This window comes from Trichosurus vulpecula, chromosome 4 (assembly GCF_011100635.1).
Source record: "Trichosurus vulpecula isolate mTriVul1 chromosome 4, mTriVul1.pri, whole genome shotgun sequence".
Classification (NCBI taxonomy): domain Eukaryota; kingdom Metazoa; phylum Chordata; class Mammalia; order Diprotodontia; family Phalangeridae; genus Trichosurus; species Trichosurus vulpecula.
The window spans coordinates 319,973,062-319,997,363 of NC_050576.1; positions in this window are offsets into that span (position 1 = coordinate 319,973,062).

Genomic DNA, 24,302 nt, shown 5'->3' on the forward strand with positions numbered 1-24,302 from the left:
AATTGTTCCTGCCAACTTGCTGCTGAGCTTGGTTGTTCCTGAAGGAATCTTTATTAAACTTGGGTAAACTCTGATTTTAAGTGACTTGGGTCAAAGCCCTAGTTCTCAATACTTACAATTCTAAAATCTCTCTAGGGTGTTTTGATTAATTCATTTTCTTTTTCTTATTGTTTGTTTAGTTAACTTTTTTGTGAAAAGAATGGATTTCATGTGATCTGCAAGCTGAATGATTAGTTCATTTCTGTCTAACTCCCCAACCTAAAAGCTTATAATCAAACATATGCTAAATAGAGAGAAATTAAAGCTGACTCCATGAGAATAACTAACAGAAGTGCTGAATAATGTAAAAGATTAATGTAAGATTAATGTAAAAGAAATTAGAACAGTGAAATCAAACATCTTCAAACTTACCCTCCTTACCCTATGCTTAACACTAAGAACAACAAATATAAACAGTGGCTTAGGCTTTTGTGTCAAGTCATAGGCCTGAGGGCCCTTTGCAGATTCCCTCACAGTTGTGACTCAGTTCTTCTTATATTGACATATCTACCAATCTACCAAAAATTTACTTTACAGATCACGGAAAATAAAATAAAATTTATGTGGAGTAAAAAAATGATCAAGAGAAATAATAGGAATAACTGGAAAAAAAAGGAAACAGCAGTACCAGATCTCAAATTATACTATGAAGCAGTTATTATTAAAACCAATTTGGTATTGGTTAGTAAATAGAAGGATTGATCCGTGAAACAGATTAAATAAATAATATACACAATTAAATATATCTAATACCCCAGCATTCAATATTTATCCCCACCCAGCTTTTGGGATAATTACTCAATAATTGACAAAAACAACAACAGCAACTATTTGGGGGACCACAATTGGGCAGTAGCATAAAAGCAATTAGATTCAGACTAATACCTCAAACCTTACATAAAACTGTAAATTTGTGTAATGTAAAAACAAAAACACATCAGTAAAACTGAAAACAAAAAAATAAAAGATCCAAGCTTAAATTCTACCTCAAACACTTCTGGCTTTTTAGAATTGGTATTGTCACTTAACTTCTACATTCCTCAGGTTCCTTATTCATGAAGTGGGAATAATAATATCACCTAACTCCTGGGTTTGTTGTGAGGATAAAATGATGTTTTTATAAAGTGCTTTGTAAACTTTAAAGATCTATGTAAATATGTATTATTATTATTATTATTATTATTATCATTATATACATTTATATTATAGAATACCTAAAATTACAAATTAAAAAAATACTGATTTTTCCCAGATAAAAGAAGGAAAAAAGGATAAGATTGAGGTGTTAAGAAAATAAGACCACAGAAAAAGCTAGAGAAGGAGGGTTTTCTCCATACTAAAGGAGAATGAGATTCAGACCTCCACACACACACCCCATCCATATCCCACACACAGGCAAAAAAAAACCCTGGATTTCATATATATGTATGTATGTATATGTATGTATATGTATGTATATATATGCATATATGTATATATGTATATATGTATATATATGACACATCTAGTTTAATATGTCCTATATGTAGTTCATAATGTGTGTCTATGATACATACACTATCATTGTCATAGTGATGATAATTAAATCCATGAGACTTAATAAGGTCACCAAAAGTGAGGGTGTGAAGAGACAAGAAAAGGTTCATGAGGAAAAAGCTATAATTATAGTTAGGGGTCATGATATGGATAATGACACAGTAGGTCCTCTTCAAAGCTACCTGGTTGATGTGCATGAGGGAGAAGAGAGAGAAATACCATTCTCCCTATCTCCCTTCCCCTCCTCCAAAGCTCTGACTCCGGAACTTCCCCAAATCTTGATTCTAAAAATTTACTCCTTGAAATGAGTAGAAAAAATATTTGTTTCCAGCTAATACTTTATTTTCTAAAAGGAAAGTAAAGGAGAGAGAGAGAGAGAGAGAGAGAGAGAGAGAGAGAGAGACAGACAGAGACAGAGACAGAGACAGAGATACAGAGAGAGAAAGAGAATAAGATTGCAACAGAAACAGAGGAAAATTAAATTAAAAATACTATATATTTAACTCACGATAATCTTGAAATTAAAAAAACCTAGAAGTTATTGTGTACAATCATGAAAATAAAGCTGATAATTCTAAAAAAAATATGTATGACTAACCACAAAAATGTAAACTATTCCATTTAATTAACATTGATAAGTAGAGAACTTGAACAGGATATTGCAATAATTAGCTACTGTGATAATTAGAATACTATCTCATAAAATTTGTTTAGAAGAGTAACCCAGAGGTATGAATGCAGGATATACATGCAAAGAAGTGCAAATACAAAAAGAAATATAAAAATACTTGTAGTTGCATTTTAATTGTAATAAAGTCCTGGAATCAAAACAGGTATCCATCGATTTGGATTGTGAAACATATTGTGGTGCATACTGTATGTTCAGTGGAAGCTTATTGTGCCCTGAGAAAAAACAAGTATGGGGAATTCAGAAAACTTTGGGAGATTTTTGCAATCTAATACACCATGAAGTAAGTCTAGGAATCAAATATACACATTCACTATAACAACATAAATGAAAAGAATAATTTAATTAAACAGAATGCTATATAATTATGATGGCAAGTCTTGCTCCTGAGAATAGATGTGGCAATAGACTCCACTAATTCCATGGGGCTGTAGGGGTCTATGGGAGTGGAATTTCACACGTGATAACTGGTATGGTTATTTTATTTGGTTTGGCTACCCTGCTTTACATCCTCCCTAACCTTCCCTTTATTATAACGGTGAGTTACTTGGGTAATGGAATTTTGAAGGGTACGGTTAAGAAATAACTGTGATGTAAAAACAAAAAGCATTTAAATGACTTTAGAAAAACGGCAACAACAACAACAAAGAAAGGATGGGGGAAAGGACATTGTATGAGGCTTAGGCACCTTATGAAATTAAGTGATTTCTAGTACTCTATCCTCAGCAAAAGAGGTTTTCTTTTAGACATTGATTTGGCTTTTTTTCTAAAAAAAAAATTTCAGCTGAATGTCCTGAGAGGATTGTTTCACCAACCAGTGGAATCCTGACATTTTGACTTTGTTAATATTTCCAACTCAATTTTGCCTTCTAGATTGTGTTCATACATCAACTGGCTGAGAGGGATTTCAGAGATCTTGATTAGGTAGTAAATTGCCATGACTTGTTTTAATTTAAAAACCAGCCAACTCTGAAAATTTCAGCAAGGAACTAAATGAAAAACTCTTAAATATTTCCCTCCCCCTCCATTATTAACTGCTAAGGTTAACAACTGCTGTTGGTACCCCATTGTACAAAATCCTATGTTCCGTTGCAATATGACTTTATACAAATGCATTTTTAAATGCACTCATTCACAAAGGCACACACATACACACACACACACACACACACACACACACAATGCTAGCTTGGGAAAAAGTTGGCAGCTTTCTTAATGACATTCATGAGTAGAGGAAATATCTCCTCTTTTGTCCTTTAAAGCTTAGAAATAAACAACAAATTCCCTGGTGTGATATCAGTGTAGAATCATAACAGTCCCTCAATAACTGAATAAAACAAATACATCCTGAAATTTTATAATACATAATTATTAGCAGGATATGTTATAAACTATTTAACTTCAGGCTCTCTTCCTCACCAAAAGATTTTATTGAAAATATTATTTAAGCTTTGAACAGTTAAACTACTTAAAACAACATTTTTGTCTGTTTTTCTTCAACCTGGCCTAATAAAATGATCCTTGAAGTTTTATGCAACTATGTCTTTAAATAACTTTTCACTTATACATTTGAAATACCTATAATTCAATGAACTCTTACTAATGAATATGATTTTCAATACTATAGCTTAAAGCAATCCCACAGCTATCAGTAAGAATAATTTTCATTACAATATCTTTTTTTTAATAAATTTCTTTATTTATTTTTAGTTTACCACACACGGTTCTACATACTTTTGAGTTCCAGTTTTTCTCCCCTCCCTCCCCCTCCCTCCCCAAGATGGCATGAAGTATCATATAACTGTCATGTATAACTTCGCATTGAATTAATTTATGCACTAGTCAAGTCGTGGAGAAGAATTTTGACCAATGGAATGAATCATGAGAAAGAAGAAACAGAACCAAAAAAAAAAAACCCAAAAACAAAAACAAAAGAGAAGCAGAAAAGGCGAGCATGTAGTGTGCCTCAGTCTGTATTCAAACTTCGCAGTTCTTTGTCTCGATGAAGATAGCATTCTCCATCGTGAGTCCCCTGGAGTTGTCCTTGCCCCTTAGGTTGCTGAGAAAAGCGCAGTATGTCAGGGTTAGTCCTCATGGAATCCATATATCTCTGGCTGTGCACAACGTTCTCCTGGCTCTGCTCCGCTCACTCAGCATTATGTCCTGTAGGTTTTTCCAGGTTGTTATGAAGTCTGCATCATCCCCATTTCTTATGGCACAATAGTATTCCATCACCTTCATATACCACAGCTTGTTCAGCCATTCCCCAATTGATGGGCATCCCTTTGATTTCCAATTCTTGGCTACCACAAAGAGAGTTGCTATAAATATTCTTGTACATATGTTTCCTTTTCCTGCTTGCGTGATTTCTTTGGGATACAACCCTAGAAGTGGTATTGCTGGGTCAAAGGGTATGAACATTTCTATAGCCCTTTGGGCATAGTTCCAAACCACCCTCCAAAATGGCTGGATCAGCTCACAACTCCACCAGCAATGCAACAATGTTCCAATTTCCCCACATTCTTTCCAGCATTTATCATTTTCCTGTTTTGTTATTTTAGCCAATCTGACAGGAGAGATGTGATATCTAAGAGTTGTTTTGATTTGCATTTCTCTAATCAGTAGCGATCCAGAGCATTTTTCCATATGCCTGTAGATAGCTTTAATTTCTTCCTCTGAAAACTGCCTGTTCATATCCTTTGACCATTTCTCAATTGGGGAATGGCTTGTATTCCTATATATTTGGCTCAGCTCCCTGTATATTTTAGAGATGAGGCCTTTATCAGAGATACTAGTTGCAAAGATTTTCTCCCAATTTTCTGCTTCCCTCCTAATTCTTGTTGCATTGGCTTTTTTTGCACAAAAACATTTCAATTTGACATAATCAAAATTATCCATTTTGCATTTTGTAATGCTCTCTATCTCTTGTTGGGTCATGAATTCTTTACTTTTCCACAAATCTGATAAGTAAACTATTCCTTGCTTTCCCAAATTACTTAGAGTATCAACTTTTACTCCTAAATCATGAACCCATTTTGACTTTATTTTGGTATATGGTGTAAGATATTGGTCTATGCCCAGTTTTTGCCCTACCATTTTCCAATTTTCCCAACAGTTTTTGTGAAATAGTGAATTATTAGCCCAGAAACTGGCCTCTTTGGGTTTATCAAAGAGTAGATTGCTAAACTTGTTGATTTCACCTACTTGTGTACCTATCCTATTCCACTGATCCACACCCCTATTTCTTAACCAGTACCAGGCAGTTTTAATGACTGCTGCTGTGTAGTACAGTTTAATATCTGGTGTGGCTAAGCCACCATCTCTAGCATGTCTTTTCATTAATATCCTAGATACTCTAGACCTCTTGTTTTTCCAAATGAATTTTGTTATTATTTTGTCCAGCTCAGTAAAAAAAAATTTTGGTAGTTCGATTGGTATGGCACTGAATAGATAGATTAATTTAGGTAGAACTGTCATTTTTATTATATTAGCTCAGCCTAACCATGAGCAAGTGATATTTCTCCATTTATTTAGATCTGATTTTATTCGCGTGAAAAGTGTTTCATAGTTATGTTCATATAGGCCCTGGGTTTGTCTTGGCAAATAGACTCCCAAATATTTTATAATGCCTTCAGTAACTTTGAATGGAATTTCTCTTTCTATCTCTTGCTGTTGGGCTTTGTCAGTAATGTATAGGAATGCTGAGGATTTATGTGGGTTTATTTTATATCCTGCAACTTTGCTAAAGTTGTTTATTATTTCATGTAGTTTTTTACTTGATTCTCTAGGATTCTCTAGATAAATCATCATATCATCTGCAAAAAGTGATAATTTAGTTTCTTCTTTTCCTATTCTAATTCCTTCAATTTCTTTTTCTTCTCTTATTGCTACAGCTAATGTTTCTAGTACCAAATCAAATAATAGGGGTGATAATGGACATCCTTGTTTCACCCCTGATCTTATTGGAAATGCATCTAGTTTATCCCCATTACAAATAATGCTTGTCGATGGTTTTAGGTAGATGCTATTTATAATTTTGAGGAAGGTTCCACTTATTCCTATGCTTTCTAGTGTTTTTAATAGGAATGGGTGTTGTACTTTGTCAAAGGCTTTTTCTGCATCTATTGAGAAGATCATATGGTTTCTGCTAGCTTTCTTGTTGATATGGTCAATTATGCTAATAGTTTTCCTAATATTGAACCAGCCTTGCATTCCTGGAATAAATCCTACCTGGTCATAGTGTATTATTCTCGTAATGAGTTGCTGCAATCTTTTTGCTAATATTTTATTTAAAATTTTTGCATCAATATTCATTAGAGAAATTGGTCTATAATTTTCTTTCTCTGTTTTAACTCTACCTGGTTTGGGTATTAGTACCATATTTGTGTCATAAAAAGAATTTGGTAGGACTCCTTCTTCACCTATTTTCCCAAATAGTCTACAAAGTATTGGAATTAGTTGTTCTTTAAATGTTTGATAGAATTCACATGTAAAACCATCTGGCCCTGGAGATTTTTTCCTAGGGAGTTCGTTGATGGCCTGCTCAATTTCTTTTTCTGATATGGGGTCATTAAGAAATTTCACTTCCTTCTCTGTTAGTCTGGGCAGTTTATGTTTTTGTAGATATTCATCCATATCTCTAAGGTTGTCAAATGTATGGGCATACAGTTGGGCAAAATAATTCCTAATTATTGTTTTGATTTCCTCTTCATTAGAGGTGACCTCACCCTTTTCATTTTTGATACTGCTAATTTGATTTTCTTCTTTCTTTTTTTTAATCAAATTGGCCAAAGGTTTGTCAATTTTATTGGTTTTTTCATAAAACCAGCTCTTTGTTTTATTTATTAATTCAATAGTTTTCTTGGTTTCAATTTTATTAATCTCTCCTTTGATTTTCAGTATTTCTAATTTGGTATTTAAATGAGGGTTTTCAATTTGCTCTTTTTCTAGCTTTTTCAGCTGTATGCCCAGATCATTGATCTCCTCTTTCCCTATTTTATTCATGTAGGCATTTAGAGATATAAAATTTCCCCTAAGAACTCCTTTTGCTGCATCCCATAAGTTTTGGTATGTTGTTTCATTATTGTCATTCTCTTGAATGAAATTATTAATTGTTTCTCTGATTTGTTCTTTGGCCCACTCACTCTTTAGAATTAAATTATTTAGTTTCCAATTAGTTTTTAGCTTATTTTTCCATGGTACTTTATTAAAAATGATTCTTATTGCATCATGATCTGAAAAGGATGCATTGACTACTTCTGCTTTTCTGCACTGGATTGTGAGGTTTTTATGCCCTAGTACATGGTCAATTTTTGAGTATGTGCCATGTACTTTTGAGAAGAAAGTATATTCCTTTTATCCCCATTCAGTTTTCTCCAGAGGTCTATCATATGTGCCTTTTCTAAAATTCTGTTTACCTCCTTAACTTTTTTCTTATTTATTTTGAGGTTAGATTTATCAAGTTCAGAAAGGGGGAGGTTGAGGTCTCCCAATATTATAGTTTTGCTGTCTATTTCTTCCTGTAACTACCTTAACCTCTCCTCTAAGAATTTGTATGCCTTACCACTTGGTGCATATATGTTAAGCAATGATATTGCTTCATTGTTTATAGGGCCTTTTAGCAGGATATAATGTCCTTCCTTATCTCTTTTAATTAGATCTATCTTTACTTTTCCTTTGTCTGAGATTAGGATTGCTACACCTGCTTTTTTTTACTTTAGCTGAGGCACAATATATTTTACTCCAGCCTTTTACCTTAACCCTATGTGTATCCCCCTGTTTCAGATGCGTTTCTTGTAAACAGCATATTGTAGGATTATGGTTTTTAATCCATTCTGCTATCTGCTTCTGTTTTGTGAGAATGTTCATCCCCTGCATGTTCAGGGTTATGATTTCTATCTGTGTCTTTTTCTCCATCCTAATTCCCCCTGTTTATGCTTTTATTTCTCCCTTTCCCCTTCTCCTCCTCAACAAAGTTTTGCTTTTGACCGCCGCTTTCCTCAGTTAACCCTCCCTCTTTATTCCCCTCCCTTATCTTACCGTTACCCACTTGCTACTTCTCCTCTTCCTTCTGCCCTCCCCCCTCCCTTTTTTCCCCCTTTCCCTCCCACTTCCCGTAGGACAAGCTAGATTTCTAAACTTATCAGAGTATGTTATTCCCTTCTTGAACTAGATCAAATGACAGTATAGCTCAAATACTGCTCTTCTCCCTCCCTTCTTTCCCTCTACTATGTTTTTTTTGCCACTTTCTTTGGTGTAATTTACCCTTTTCTACTACCTCCTTACCACTTCCCTCATAGCCCTCCCCTTATATCTCTTATTTATATTTTATATCTTTACATCAGTTAATTTATACAGGCATTCACAGCCTATGTATATCCCTTTCATTTGTCATAATAGTTGTACCATTCACAAGAATGACTTATATATGTATATATATATATATATATATATATATATATATATATATATATATACATAAAAAACATACATAAGATGATATAATCCCACATAAAGATGTAAACAACCTAAGCTTATTGGTTAATGAGGTTTGTGGGGTTTTTCCCCCTGGTTACCTTTTTATGTCTCTCTTGAGTTTTGTATTTGGAGATCAAATTTTCCATTGAGTTCTGGCCTTTTCATCAGGAAGGTCTGGAATTCCCTTATTTCATTGAATGTCCATCGCCTTGCCTGGAAAATTATGCTTAGTTTTGCTGGGTAGTTGATCCTTGGTTGTAGTCCCAGCTCCTTTGCCCTTCGGAATATCATATTCCAATTTCTCCTGTCTTTTAATGTGAAAGCTGAGAGATCCTGCGTGATCTTGACTGTAGTTCCACAATATTTGAATTGCTTCTTTTTGGCTGCTTGCAGTATTTTCTCCTTGAGTTTATAGCTCTGAAATTTGGCTATAATATTTCTTGGTGTTTTCGGTTTGGGATCTCTTTCAGGGGGTGATCGGCGAATTCTTTCAATGACTATTTTGCCCTCTGGTTCTAGGACCTCTAGGCAGTTGTCTTTGATAATTTCTTCGAAGATACTGTCAAGGCTCCTTTTTTCATCATGGATTTCCGGTAGACCAATAACTCTCAAATTGTCTCTCCTGGATCTGTTTTCCAGGTCAGTTGTTTTGCCAATCAGATATTTAACATTTTTTTTCTATTTTTTCATTCTTTATGTTTTGTTTTATTACTTCTTGATGCCTCATAGATTCATTAGCTTCCACTTGCTCAAGTCTAATTTTAAATGAGTTAGTGTTTACATTTTGCTTTTGAGCCTCCATTTTCAATTGGTTGATTTCACCTCTCAGGGTGTCCTTTTCTCTCTCTAGATTCTGAATCTCCGTAGCCATTTCGCCAATCTTATTCTTTAGGGACTTGATTTCATCAGTGGATTTTTTCTCCCTTTTTTCCATATTTTCTTTTAGCTCCCTAATTTGGTTTTTAAAATCCTCCTTTAGCTCTTCCAGCAGTGCTTTTTGGGCTGGAGACCAGTTCATATTAGCTTTTGAGGTATCTGATGTATCTACCATGTCATTGCCATCCTCCATATCGATATTTTGATCCTGCCTGTCTCCATAAAAAGAATCTATTGTCCTTGGTTTTTTTGTATTCTTCTTCATGTTTGTTATTTTCCCTTTTCCTGGCGTTACAACAAATTTCTATCTTTGGGCTCTCTGTCCCAGCTTTCTTATTCTGGGGATTGTGAGTCTAGAATTATAACCTTCAGTTTCCTGAGTTGTGGGGGAGGGGTCTGGCTCCCTGGCGTCTCACTCCCTGTGGGTGCTCTCCAGCACTTGCTTTTCAGCAATGGTCTCAGCTGTTTGTTGTTTGAGCTGATGTCTGGCACTTCCCCTGGGGGAGCAAGGTTACGTCTGGGCTCCTGGCATTGACCCCTGCCAACTCTGCCGCTCTGGGACTAATGAGCTTCTAGTATTTGTCCTGTGAGGCCCCACTACTCTCTCCTCTGTTTCAGTTCTCTTTTTTTTTCCCGAGGAATTCTCTGGGTGAGGGGGGGAGGGATTAGAGCCTTTTACCTGGCCATTGAGTCTTCCGGAAGTTCAAGAAGCCGAGTTCCTGGGTTTTGCAAGCGTCAGGACTGGGTGTTTTCACAGCTGGTGGCGTTGCGCTGCCTCTCGTCGCTTCCCCAGACTGCCGACCTGTGTTGGGAGTTCTGGGGATCTCTGCCGATTTCGGGCGCCCAGCTTTCACCCAGCCCGTCTCCCACGTGGATTTATCTACCAGCCGCCTCCGCCTTGGTCTGGAGCAGCTCCGCACCGAGCACTCTCCGAGCCTGCCGGTTCGTTCCTCCAGCCTTTCAGACTCTCCCGGCTCGGAAATTTGCCCCACGCACACTGCTCGCGGTTTCTGACTCTCTCAAATCTGCTCAAATTCACTTTTTTTTGGGAATCTGACAGACCTTGTGAGAGAGCTCTGGTAAGACGCTGCCTTCATGCGGCCATCTTGGCTCCGCCCCCCACAATATCCTTTTAATAAACACAGCTGGACAGTAGAGAAGAAGCCAAATATCTTAAAAATGTGTTTTATTTAATGTGTATATATATATATATATATTTGTGTATATGGTTGTGTATGTGCACATATGCACTCCAAATTAACATGTGGCATTCTATTTTTATAAGTACTTCTGATAATTGGTATAAATATGCACACGTTGAATGCATATACCCCTTTATGAAATACACATCATTCAGAAAGAAGTGAAAGAGCTCATTCTCTTTACATTAAGTTTATCTATACAATATAAGGTATTAGGGATAATACATCTCACACTAAATTGATTACAGATTGGGCAGGGTGAGAAGCTTTATGCTTACTTCTTCTAGTTTTCAAAGCTACAGTGAGAAAAAAAAGTTGTTGATCTTCTAAGGTTTCTAATGAAACATGGGAACTTCAGGTTTTGGCATTTTAAAATAGGATTGCAAATGTACAGGCATATTACTTATCTCAAAGAAAACATCTTCACTGAAAGTTTAGTAATGATAGAACCTACAAAAAGGAAAAACAAACCTCTTAACATACCTGAGCATGGATTTTAATACGTTATTTTCTTTTCATCTGTGAAACTAGAAACACACTACAAATTGGATTTTTAGAAACTTTAATTTGTATGCCACTATTTAATGCAGAATTTTGTAAAACTATGAAGAAGCCATGGATAATAAATCTTTTTAAAAATCATTACCTTCTCTAAAACTACTTACAATATTCCAATGATAAAATAGCCAATCTATGCAACTTTTGGATACCCTTATAATTAAATGTTGGAGAAAAATTTATGGTTTGTTTTTCTACCTTTTAAGATATCATGCAAAATCTCTGCAATACAGTAAAATGCTGTAAAGAAAATGGCTTAAGGGTAATCTACTTTATCCTACTGAATGCCTTGTGAAAAATCTATATTGATAAAGTAATCTTAGATCCTTTTCTTCCCCATAGCTGAAGTTCAGATCATAAATGAAAGAAATATCTAAATTATTTTTGAATACCAATTGCATATTAAAACAAAGCTATCATGCATTATTTTAAGCAGTAGCAAACTGGCTGTTGAATTGAGTCATGGTAATTTATACAGGCCTATAGAAAGCTCTAATGTAAGTATTGCCCTAAATCATTCCTAAAAGCAAAGGGCCTATCAAAAAGGAAAAAAAAAATGACCCAAGTTTTTATCAGCAATATTAGACTGTTATTTTAATAGCATTAATAGATGAGATTTGTATCTCTTTTTCTCTCATTTTTTTTCTCTCTCCTCCCTCACATTCTCCATTCCTTGTCACCCCCCACCACTCCCCTCCAGCCTCAGACCCAACTTTCTATTTTCCACGACTATGGTCAGTTTTCTCTGAACTTTATGTCATTAATCTTAACTGAAGACCATTTCTAAGAAAGTAAGAGTTGATGAGACAAACTTGGAATCAAGGAGAGCTGAATTTATACATTTTTTTTCCGACCACTTCTAGATTTTCTAGCTTTGTGACTGAAAAAAATCAAAACTTTGCAGACTTAGTTTAGTCATATAAAATGCAGACAATTATATTTTCTACTGCCTGGGGCTGTTGTGAGGATTAAAAGAGATGATATTTTAAATCATTTTTCAAACCTTTAAGCATTGCAAAGATTTTAACTGCTGTTGTGCTGTTTCTGCTTATCATTATTATTATTAATTTCTATATCTACTATTATATTTTATAGATATTTGATACATTTGGGCAGTTGTTGTTGTTGTTGTTGTTGTTTATCCTTCATTCTCGAAGAGGACCATGACATCAAGGAGATGATGCCAGCTAAGTGGCAAAGTGGATGGATCATTTTTGCCAAGAAATACCCAAATGGAGTCACAAAAAGATAGATACGACTGAAATGACAGAACAACAAAAGATAACTACATTACTAATGGTAATAAAGAATGGTAGAGAGAGATAGAAAGACATATATAACTGTAGAAATGCACAAAATTACTTCTGCATTTTCTTATACTTTTTGTCCTCAAAACAGGTTCACATGATTCCAAATTACTAATATGGAAAGCATAAAATCATCTATTTCGATAAGTACCTTGGTTGATCACCTCACAGGATATGTCTCCTTAGTAGTTGGAAATAACTTTGGTTAGTGTTTGTATCCTCGCCTTATTAAGGACATTCTTTGGTCCATTTTGGCCACATTTTATAAAGGTGGTTCCACTGGGAGGCATCATTTTTAATTGTTGGTGCATTATGCCTTGGCATACCTTGATATTCTCCTCAAAAAATTTTCCCTTGTAATAGCTCATTTTAAGGAATACTTTGTCTTCTGAGTACGGGAACAGCATGTATTTATCTTTTAAATCTGAGCTACTGCAAAATGACAAATCAAGGGAAGAATTTATTTGAATGAGGTATTATTCTATTTCCTTATTAGTTTTCCTGAAACCATTATAGTTCTCTGGGAAAGAAACAATGTCTTTAAGTACGGTAGAGTATTAGGTTCCAGAATTTTTCCAAAGTTAATTCAACTCATTTTCTGCTCACCAGCCTCTGACACTGATTATTTTTTTGACACATCCAAATGTGCAAGAGACTTCATGTTCACCCACCCCTGTAGCAGCTATTAGTTATTTCTTATATGTTGGGTTAAAACTTGCACCCTATTGACTAATTCGGAAACTCCTCGCTTTTTCATTCAGGTGCCAAATAAATGAGAGAGAGAGAGAGAGAGAGAGAGAGAGAGAGAGAGAGAGAGCAGGAGGGTTCGTGGCATCCATGAATGAAATTTTCATGCTGTTTTCAAAGTTTTGTGTTGAAAAATCTTTGGTCATTTTAGAGTATATCCTTTTCATAATTTTAAAAGACAAAATATTTAATGAAGAAAATTGTGCAATTCATAATTTTTGAAATCATTGTTTAATTTGAGAATTGGGCTCGTGTTTGCACATGAAGTGTATGACTTTATGGTTGCATTTTCTTTTACATTATCCATTAGTATTTTAGATTAATGTCTATACAGCAATAAATATGTGCCAGACAGATTGAATTAATCAGGATCTTGCTTTGAGAACTATGTTTAAAAATATAAAACAGTGTCTTTGATAGAAGTACTATATCCATTGATCCACACCAACCCAAAGAACATTTAAAAGGGGTTGGGGGGATCTTTTGTAATTAAAAAATGAATGACTGCATTAAGAAGATTAATTGGAGAACTGAATTTCCAACTAGAAAGAGTAGTATCTAGTTTTATGATAGCTAATGCTTAACAGACTTTGAAATGTCACTGAATTAATAAGCTTTATTTTCATTCAGCACTGGAGCATTTTCTAGGCATCTCATTTGGTTCCCTTCTTCCTTTCAGTGATAACCATGATATCTTTCAGAAAGATAGACTTTCTTTTTGGACTAATCAGAAACTTGCCCAAGTCAGAGTGGCAGAGCCTGATAAGAGGATGGTGCTTAGTGTTAATTGCTACCCTTGCAGAAACAGACAATATGGAAGAAGAAAATAAGAACAATTACAGCGAACCTTAAATGAGCTATATCCTGCTATTGTTTTCCAAAAGACTCTACAAACCACATGTTCTTATAATACTGCTGATGAAATATCCCAGCTTATTAGACAGCCAACTGTGATAGCAATAATGTGATCTCACTGAACAGTATTAAACCAAAAAAAAACCTAATGAAGTTCAGAGCACCTCTTTGTCACAATAAGGGCCTTTGTTTCACATTATTGCATGCTCTACTTTCCAGTGTCCAAAAAGACAAGAGGCAGAGTTTGTAATCCTGCTTTACATATACATTATAATGGCAAGTGTCATCCTTTTGGTTTGACAAATAAGTATATCTGTGTATCAAGGAGTTAATACATTGGATGTTCAAAGATTGAATTCTCATGATAATACAAAGTGAGACTCTGACACAATATGAAATACACTATTTAAAATATTAGGTTTCTTTGATCAAATTCATATGGACAGTAACCACAAGTCTAGAAACCATTGATTCTATTTTGAAATTAACTTTACTTCAAAAGGGCAAAAGAGTCTTAGCTTCAAGTGGACCTATTCAGACTTTAGGATAAAATCATGGTGCAGCCCATTTCCCTCATAGAGATGAGGAACCCATAACATTGTAGTGAGCAGGACTTACTCAGCCAGTTCCCTAATAGATTAGTTGCCTGATAGATAAAATCAGACACTTGTTCATCTAACAATAACAAAAAGAGGCTTACTTAACCATAACATTGCAAAATTATTCATAGTGAACAGATATGCATGTGGAATATTTGTTATAGCTTGTCCTTCATTTCAAAAAGGTTTGGTGATATCATAGGGTGATGTTTTGATGCACATGGGAATTTAACTGAGGGAGAGTTGTACAAAGTACTCAGCCTCACTGATGACTTCCAGAGTCATTGAAGTCCAGTGGTGAGACAAAAGTCAGGATGAATAGTGATGGCCCAGGATATAGATGACCTTGGTGCCTTTGGTATATGACCAAGTTCTAAGTGCATCATATCACCTGCTTCAGCTCCCTTTGTGGCCACTGGAACAAATCATTCTCATCTGCCCATTCTGGCAGGGGAAGTTTTCACATACTTCACATGCTGTTCACATGAATGTAATCTTAGTTCGAGTAGTACAGCTGCTGTATTGGCATTGATCATTCTACTAGTCTGGAGATTAAGGCCTGAGGTAGGAAATCAACCTTTTGTTCTTTGAGTTGTTTTTGTACTCTAGATACCAAGAAGCTACCACAATGGTGCCATCCTTACTCCCCTGAGTCAAAAAAAATAATCTTAAAGAGATGAATAATGCCTTAGTCAATTTTTTTTGCTTTAAATATTGCTATATTTTTTTTCAATAACTACATATCAAGAAAATTTTTGCCATTCATTTTTGCAAGATTTTGTGTTCCAAATTTTTAGCCCTACCTCCCTCCCCTCCCCTCTTCTGAGAATGGCAGGCAGTTCAATATAGTTTACATATATGCTGTCACGTAAAAAATTATTTCCATATACATCACAGTTGTGAAGAAAGAAACAGATCAAAAGGAAAAAAATATAAGAAAAAGTAAAGTAAGTGAAAATATATGCTTTGGTCTGCATTCAGAGTGCGTTAACTCTTCCTCTGGATGTCGATAGCATTTTCCTTTGTGACTCCTTTGTACATGTCTTGTATCATTGTGTTGCTGACTGAGGGGTTGAGCGTCACAAAATGTTGCTGATACTGTGTACAATGTTTTCCTGGTTCTGCTCATTTCACTTTGGACCAGTTTGTACAAGTCTTTCCAAGGTTTTTTTTTTGTTTTTTTTTTTCTGAAATCTGCCTGTTCATCATTTCTTATTGTATAATACTATTCAATTGTATTCATATACCACAGCTTGTTCAGTCATTACCCCATAGATGGGCATTCCCTCAATTTCTGATATTTAGCCTCCATGAGAAAGGCTGATAAAGGAGTTGTTTCCTTCAGTGGCTTTTTTGTATCTACTTTTCTATTTGGCCAATTCTACTTTTAAAGCAGTTTTTGAAGTTGTTGACTCTTTTTTTCATAATTCTCTTGCATCACTCTTGTTTCTTTCCCCAATTTTTATTTGACCTTTCTCCTTTTTGAGCTCTTCCATGAATTCTTTCTGGGCTTGAAACCACTTCCCATTTTTCTTTGGAGTTTTTCCATTGGTGTTTTGACTGTGGTGTTTTCTGAGTTTGTGTCTTAGGCTGCTCTGCCAGTATAGTAACTTTCTATGGTCATATTTTTTTTGATCTTTTGTTCATCTTCTTTTGGGGAGGGGATGTTTTTCCTTTCTTTTAAATTTGTTCTCTGCTCCCAGGGTGGAAGAGGCTCTGTCTCAGGCTTCTTGTGTTAGCGGCTGCAGACCCAGTCACTTTAACTGTTGCTCCATTGATATTTCCTGAGGCCAAAGGGGGATCCTCATGTCTTGTGCTATATTGAGGGGGTTGACTGAAGATGGCTGGTGCTTCTGGGGGCTGTAGATGTCTGGCAGCTTACCTGATGCTGAGCTGGGGTCCTAGTGGTGGTGTCTGGCCAGGTAGGGTTTTTCTGCATTTCCCTGGGGCTACACTGACACATGTGTAATTCCGGCCCCACAAGGATGCTTGATTGTCCTGGGCTGTGCTGAAGCACCCAGAGGTCCAGCCACTGGAGGACACTTGCCCTTCTGGGGCTGCATTGAAACAACATGTAGTGTTTGTCAGAGCTGGAGTCTGCTGGTTGTCCTGGCTATGCTAATGCACCAGGGGTGGAGGATGTCCAGGTGTTAGTGTTTGCCTGCTCCATTGTATGGGGGCTCAGCATCTCCCACTGGCATGCTGAGGTGGGGCTTGCTTGCTAGGATGCTTGATGTCCTATAATGTATTTCCTTCCACTCCAGTGAGATAGACCTTCCTTTTTTCCCATGGTCAGGAAACCTGGAGTTTGTTCTTTTTTAAAAAAATAATTTATTCATTTTTAGTTTTCAACATTCACTTCAATAAGATTTTGAGTTCTAAACTTTATCCCCCTCCCTCCCCTCCTCCTCCCCAAGATTGCATTCAGTCTGATATAGACTCTATATACCCATTCATATTTAACATATTTTCACATCAGTCATGTTGTAAAGAAGAATGAGAACCAATGGGAGGAATCATGAGAAATAAGACACAAACAAAAAAGACGGAGAGCAAATAGCATGCTTCATTCTGCATTGAGACTCAGTAGTTTTTTTTCTGGATGTGGTTAGCATCTCCCATCATCAGTCTTTGAGAATTGTCTTAGATCTTTGCATTGCTGGGAAGAGTTAAGTCTATGAAATTTGGCCATCACACAATGTTGCTGTTACTCTGTACAATGTTCTTCTGGGTTGCTCACTCCACTCTGCATCAGTTCATATAAGGTCTTTCCAGGTTTTTCTGAAGTCTGCCAGCTCATTGTTTCTTAAGGAACAATATTATTCCACTGCATTCATATACTTCAACTTGTACATCCATTTCCCAAATGATGGGCATAGCCTCAACTTCTGATTCTTAGCCATCACAAAAAGAGAGGCTTTAAATATATTTGTACATGTGGGTCCTTTTCCTGTTTTTATGATCCCTTTGAGATACAGACCTAGAAGTGGTATTGCTGGGTCAAAGGGTATGCAAAGTTTGAGAGCCCTTTGGACATAGTTCCAAATTGCTCTTCAGAATTCTTGGATCAGTTCACAACTCCAAAAATAGTACATTAGTGTTCCAATTTTCCCACATCTTTCCAAGACATTTATCATTATCCTGTTTTGTCACATTAGCCAATCTGATAGGTGTGATGTGTTTTGTCATGTGTGATGCATAGGGGTTGTTTTGATTTGCGTTTCTCTAATCAATAATGACTTTGAGCATTTTCTCATATGACTATAGATAGCTTTAATTTCTTGTTCTGGAAACTGCCTGTTCCTATCCTTTGACCATTCATCAATTGGGGAATGATTTATATTCTTATAAATTTGACTTAGTTCTCTATATATTTTAGAGATTAGACCTTTGTCAGAGATGTTGGTTGTAAAGATTCTTTCATTCATCTTGAAACAAGGTTTCATAGACATTTTTTCTTTTTTTTTCTTTTTGTGTATTTAGTATATTATTTTTCCCCAGTTAAATGTAAAAAAAAATAAACTTTTGTTTTTAAAATTTTGAATTCCAAATTATCTTCCTTCTTCCTTCTCCATCCCTACCCCCCTCATTGGGAAGGCAAACAACTTGATACAGGCTATATATGAGTACTCATGCAAACATATTCATAATAGTCGTAAAAGAAAGTATGGACAAGACAAAAAACTCAATAAAAGGTTAAAAAGTGCTTCAATCTTTATTCAGATGCAATCAATTCTTTATCAGTGAATGGATAGCATTTTTCATCATAATTCCTTCAGAGTTGTCTTGGATTGCTGTATTGCTGAGAATACCTAAGTCATTCACTGTCACAAGCTTCCGAAGCCTCGTAACTATGCTCAGGGTTCCCCCCAAGCCCCAGGCCTCTGCCTAAGCAAAGGGCCTGATCTCGCGGACAATGTATGGGGCGGGAGCCGAACAAGATGGAGAATGACTCCGTTTATTATTTCAGCAAGCAGCACATTTATACCTTTAGTGACACAGGTACATTCTTTGGTTACGTGGGTGAAGGACAGGTGAAAATTCAATACACCTGGGTCCTAGGACTGCCCTGACTCCACCTACTCTCCTACCCCTCTCCTCCCGCACTACCCAAAGCTCCCTGCGGGCAGGCAGTCCAGGCAAAGACCGGAAACTCCACGTGGTCAGGCAGCTGGAAGTTCCACATGCTCTGCCAGAGAGCCGGAAGTTCCACGTGGTCAGGCAGGTCTGACCTGGAATCGCTAGGGAGGCAACAAAGGCGAGACCCCTCCTCCTGGCTCCACCCACATCCCAAAGCCTTGAGTTTATCTCAGCAGGCCCCTGGGCCTGGAGGTCCAAGGAGGACAGGGCTCAGCTCTAACTCAGCCCTTAACAATTCACAGCTGATCATTTTTCAATATTGCTGTTACTTGTTCACAGTACTTTTCACTTTGTATCAGCCCATGCAAGTCTTTCTAGATTTTTCTGAGAGTCCTCCTCATTATTTCTTACATACCACAACATGCTCAGCCATTCCCTAGTTGTGGGCATCCCCTCAACTTCTAATTCTTTACCCTCAGAAAAGTGCTGCAATAAATATTTTCTGTAAGTATAGGTTCTTTTTCTGTTTGTTTTTTATCTCTTTTGAGATACAGACCTAGAAGTGTTATTGTTAGGTCAAGGAGTATGAATGGTTTTATACCTCTTTCAGTATAGTTCAAATTGCTCTACAGAATGGTTGAATCAGTTCACAAATCCCCTAACAATGCATTAAAATCGAATTTTTCCAATGTTCCCTCTAACACTTGTCATTTCCCTTTTCTATCCAATTAACCAATCTAATACATATGAGGTAGTATCTCACAATTGTTTTAATTTGGATTTCTCCAAATAAGAATGAGTGAGTATTTTTTCATATGGCAAGAGATACCTTTGATTACTTCATCCAAAAACTGATTTTATCTTTTGATAATTTATCAATTGGGGAATGGCTCTTATTTTTGTAAATTCGACTCGGTCCTCTATATGTTTGAGAAATGAGACCTTGATCAGAGAAACTTTCTTCAATTTTTTTTAGAGTTACTATTGCTAACTGTATTTCCCTCCAATCTATTTCCCCACTGAATTTATTCTCTTCCCTCTCTCTCCTTTCACCCTGTCTGGCCTCAAAAGTGTTTTTCTTCTGACTACCCCCTCCCAAAATCTGCCCTCCTTTCTATCACTCCCTCTTTTCTCATTCCCTTCTGTTCCTACTTTCCTGTATGTTAAGATAGATTTCTATACCCAATTGAGCGTGTATGTTATTCACTCTTTGATCTAATTCTGATGAGAGTAAGGTTCACTCACTCCTCCTCACCTCCCCCCTCTTCTACCTCTTTTATGTGAGATAATTTACTCTATTCTACATCCCCCTTTCTCTTTCTCTCAGTACATTCCTCTCTCTTCCATTAATTTTATTTTTTAGGTATCATCCCTTCATATTCAACTCATACCTATATTCTCTGTCTATATATACTCCTTCTAAGCACCCCAATAATGAGAAAGGTCTTGTGAGTTACAAATATCACCTTCCCACATAGTAATGTAAAGAGTTTAACCTTATTAAATCCCTTATAATTTCCATTTTATATTTACCTTTTTGTGCTTCTCTTGGTTCTTGTATTTGAAAGCCAAATTTTCTATTCAGCTCTGGTCTTTTCATCCAGAATGCTGGAAAGTCTTCTATCTCATTCAATATCCCTGTTTTCCCCCTTAAGGATTATACTCTGTTTTGCTAGGTAGGTGATTCTTGGTTGTAATCCCAGGTCCTTTGCCAATTGGAATGTCATATTCCAAGCCCTCCTGTTCTTTAAGGTAGAAGCTTCTAAATCTTGTGTTATCCTCATTGTGGCTCCATGATGCTTGAATTGTATCTTTCTGACTGTTTACAATATTTTCCCCTTCTTCTGTATTTTTGAGTCTCCTTTAGCAAATTGTTGCTTGTTTTTCATGATTTTCTTGCATCACCCTCATTCTTCTTCCCATTTTTTCTCTCTATTTCACTTACTTGATTTTCCAAATCATTTTTTAAGCTCTTCCATGGCCTGAGATCAATTCATGTTTTTCTTGGAGGCTTTTAATATAGGGTCTTTGACTTTGTTGACTTCTTCTGGCTGTATATTTTGATCTTCTTTGCACACCAAAAAGAGGTTTGATAGTCTGAGTCCTTTTGCACTGCTTGCTCATTTTCTCAGATAACTAATTGACATTTGAGCACGTTGTCAGGCTATACTTGTTTTCAGAGTGGAGAGTGTTTTGTCCCAAGCTTCAGGGTTTTGCCCTGCTGTTTTCAGAGCTACTTCTATCCTGAGGAGGTATGATGTTCCTCTCCCAGCCTTTGCTTTGGTCTTTGAGTGCAGGCACTCCTTTCTCTCATCTAACTATCAGGAGGATTCCCTCTCCACAGATACCACAAAGTTCTGCCACACCAGCATTCCTCCTCTCCCACAAACTGCCAACCAGGACCAGGACCCAGATCCAAACAGGGCAAAGCAGAAGAAGCTTGCCTCAGTGCCAGCAAAGAGATCCCTGCACTCCCGCTCTGATCAGCTGCTTGATTCCTCCCACTGTCTGTGGGCCTGGAGCTGGAAGCTGGGGCCAGACCACACTCCTCTCTCACTCAGATCCAACAGTTTTTTCACTGACCTGCTCAGTTGTCTTTGGTGTTTGTGGATTGAGAGGTCTGGAAACTGCCACGGCCACCAGTGATTCAGCGCCCTGAGGCCTGCTTTGCGTGGTCTATTCTGGACTTGTCTGTCCTGGTGCAGTCCATGATGTCCTGTGCTATGCTCTCAGCATGGTGTGATAGACCCCTCACAGCCACCATCCAGGCCATCTTGGGCTGGGGACTTGTTTAGAGTCATTTTTTATAGGTGTTTGGAGGGATTTGGGGAAGAACTTAAGCAAGACCCTGTTTTCAACTACAATATTTTCTCCTTGACATAGGAACTCTAACATTTCATTATAATATCCCTGACATTTTTCATTTTGGGATCTCTTTCAGAAGGTTATCAGTGGCTTCTTTCAATTTCTATTTTACCCTCTGGTTCTAGAACATCAATGCAGTTTTCCTTGATAATTTCTTGAAGGATGATGTCTAGGATATTTTTTTTTAATTATGGCTTTCAAATAGTCCACTAATTTTTAAATTATCTCTCCTGGATCTATTTTCCAGGTCAGTTATTTTTCCAATGAGTTATTTCACATGATCTTCTACTTTTTCATTCTTTTGGCTTGTTTTCTTATTTATTGGTTTCACATAAAGTCATTAGCTTTCATTTGCTCCATTCTAATTTTTAAGAAATTATTTTCTTCATTGAGGTTTTGGACTTTTCCATTTGGAAAATTCTGCTTTTTAAAAAGGCATTCTTCTCCTCATTGGCTTTTTGGAACTCTTTTACCATTTGTTCTAGTCTGTTTTTTAAGGTGTTATTTTCTTCAGTATTTTGTTTTTGTGTGTGTCTCCTTTACCAAGCTGTTGACTCATTTTTTCATGAGTTTTTTGGTCCCTCCCATTTGTCTTTCCAAGTTTTCTTATACCTCTCTTATTTGATTTTCAAAATCCTTTTTTGAGCCCTTCCATGGTCTAAGACCAGTTTATATTTTTTCTTGGAGGCTTTGGATGTAGGAGCTTTCACTTTGTCATCTTCTTCTGAGTGTGTGTTTTGATCTTCCCTGTCACCATAGAAACTTTCACTAGTCAGAGTTGTTATTTTTTCCTGTTGTTTGCTCATTTTCCCAGCCTATTAGTTGATTTTTAAGTCTTTGTCAAAATAAGGCACTGATTCCAACCTTGAGGGCACACTGTCCCAAGCTTCAGAGTTTTGTGCAGCTATTTTCAGAGATACTTTTAGGGATCTATAAGTTTTCAGTTCTTCCAAGGTGTTATGATCTAAGGAGAGATGTTTATTACTCTCCTTTTCTGTACTCTGTTATGTGAGTCACCACAAGCACTCTTTCTTGCCATGGAACTCTGAGAAGGGTCCCCCCTCCACTGCTATAGCATGCTTTTCTATGCTAGTGCTCCTCCTCGCCCTGGGACTGCTACCCAGGACTATCACCCAGATCTGAGTATGGGCAAACCAACAGAGTGTTAGCAAAAAGACCCTTGTGGTCTCCTTCTGACCAGTTATTTGACCCTTCTCCTTCTGTGGGCTGAGAGCTATGAAGCAGTCACTTGCTGTCACTTCTGCTGAGATGGAATGAGCTCCACTCTCACCCAGTTGTGGCAGACCTTTCCTGCTGACCTTCTAAGTTATCCCACCACTGCTGCCAGTGATTCAATCACCCAGGTCAAGTCACCCGGCAAGCCTGCTCAGGTTTTGCTAGGGTCTGGTCTTTTCTGGTGCAATCTGTATTGGACTGTGTTCCTCTCTCTCCCTAGTGCAGTAGACCTTTCCTGCTGACCTTCAAAATTTTCTTGGGATGGAAATTTGTTTCATTCCACCTTTTTTGGGTTCTGCTTCTCTAGAATTTTTAGGGTCGTTTTTTAAAAGGAATTTTGAAGGGGTTGGAGGAGAGGTCAGGTGAGTCTCTGCCTTTATTCCACCTATAAATCAGGAGCTAATAACAAAATGGATTAGAAACCAGAATAAAACAATGGTTTTTTTTTCAATAGATACTCTTGAAAAAAGAAAAAAAATACTTAGTTAAAATAGAAGATTAGAACATGGTCTATTATGCTTTAGCAAAGTAAAAGAGCAGGGGTAGCAATCATCATCATCTCAAAAAAGCAAAAAACAAAAACAGACCTAATTAAAAGACTTAATCAGGGAAACTACATTTTCCTAAAATGTGCCATGGACAATGAAGTAAGGTCATTTTTTTTTCCAATGATCCAAGACAGTTCTTAAGGAATTATGATGAAAAATACTATCTATCTCCAGAGAAAGAACTGATTCAGAACTTTGATCTGAATGCAGATTGAAGCATAACTTTTCTGTACTTTATTTTTCTTGTGTTTTTTGTCTATATTTCCTTTCAAAACATGGTTAACATTGGAATATGTTTTCATGACTGCACTTGTATAACCTATAAAAAATTTCTTGCCTTCTCAAATGGGGTGGTGGGGAGGAAAGGAGAATATTTGAAACTCCTAACTCTTTAGCTCACTTGCTAGATGTAATATCAGTTCTTTTCCTATTTGTGTAACTTTAGGAATAGCACTCCAATTTTTTTTTGTTCTCTTCTTCATCATTCACAAAATGAAGGAACTGTCCTTAATGTGTCCTAGGTGCCCTCCAACTATTTTTCTTTTAAACTTAATATTTTATTTTCCCTCAATTACACATAAAAATAATTTCATTACATTACATAGTACATGTAGCCCACATATATGTATATGTCATATATAAGTATATATCACAATGCATGCACAATACATGCAACATACACATAAACA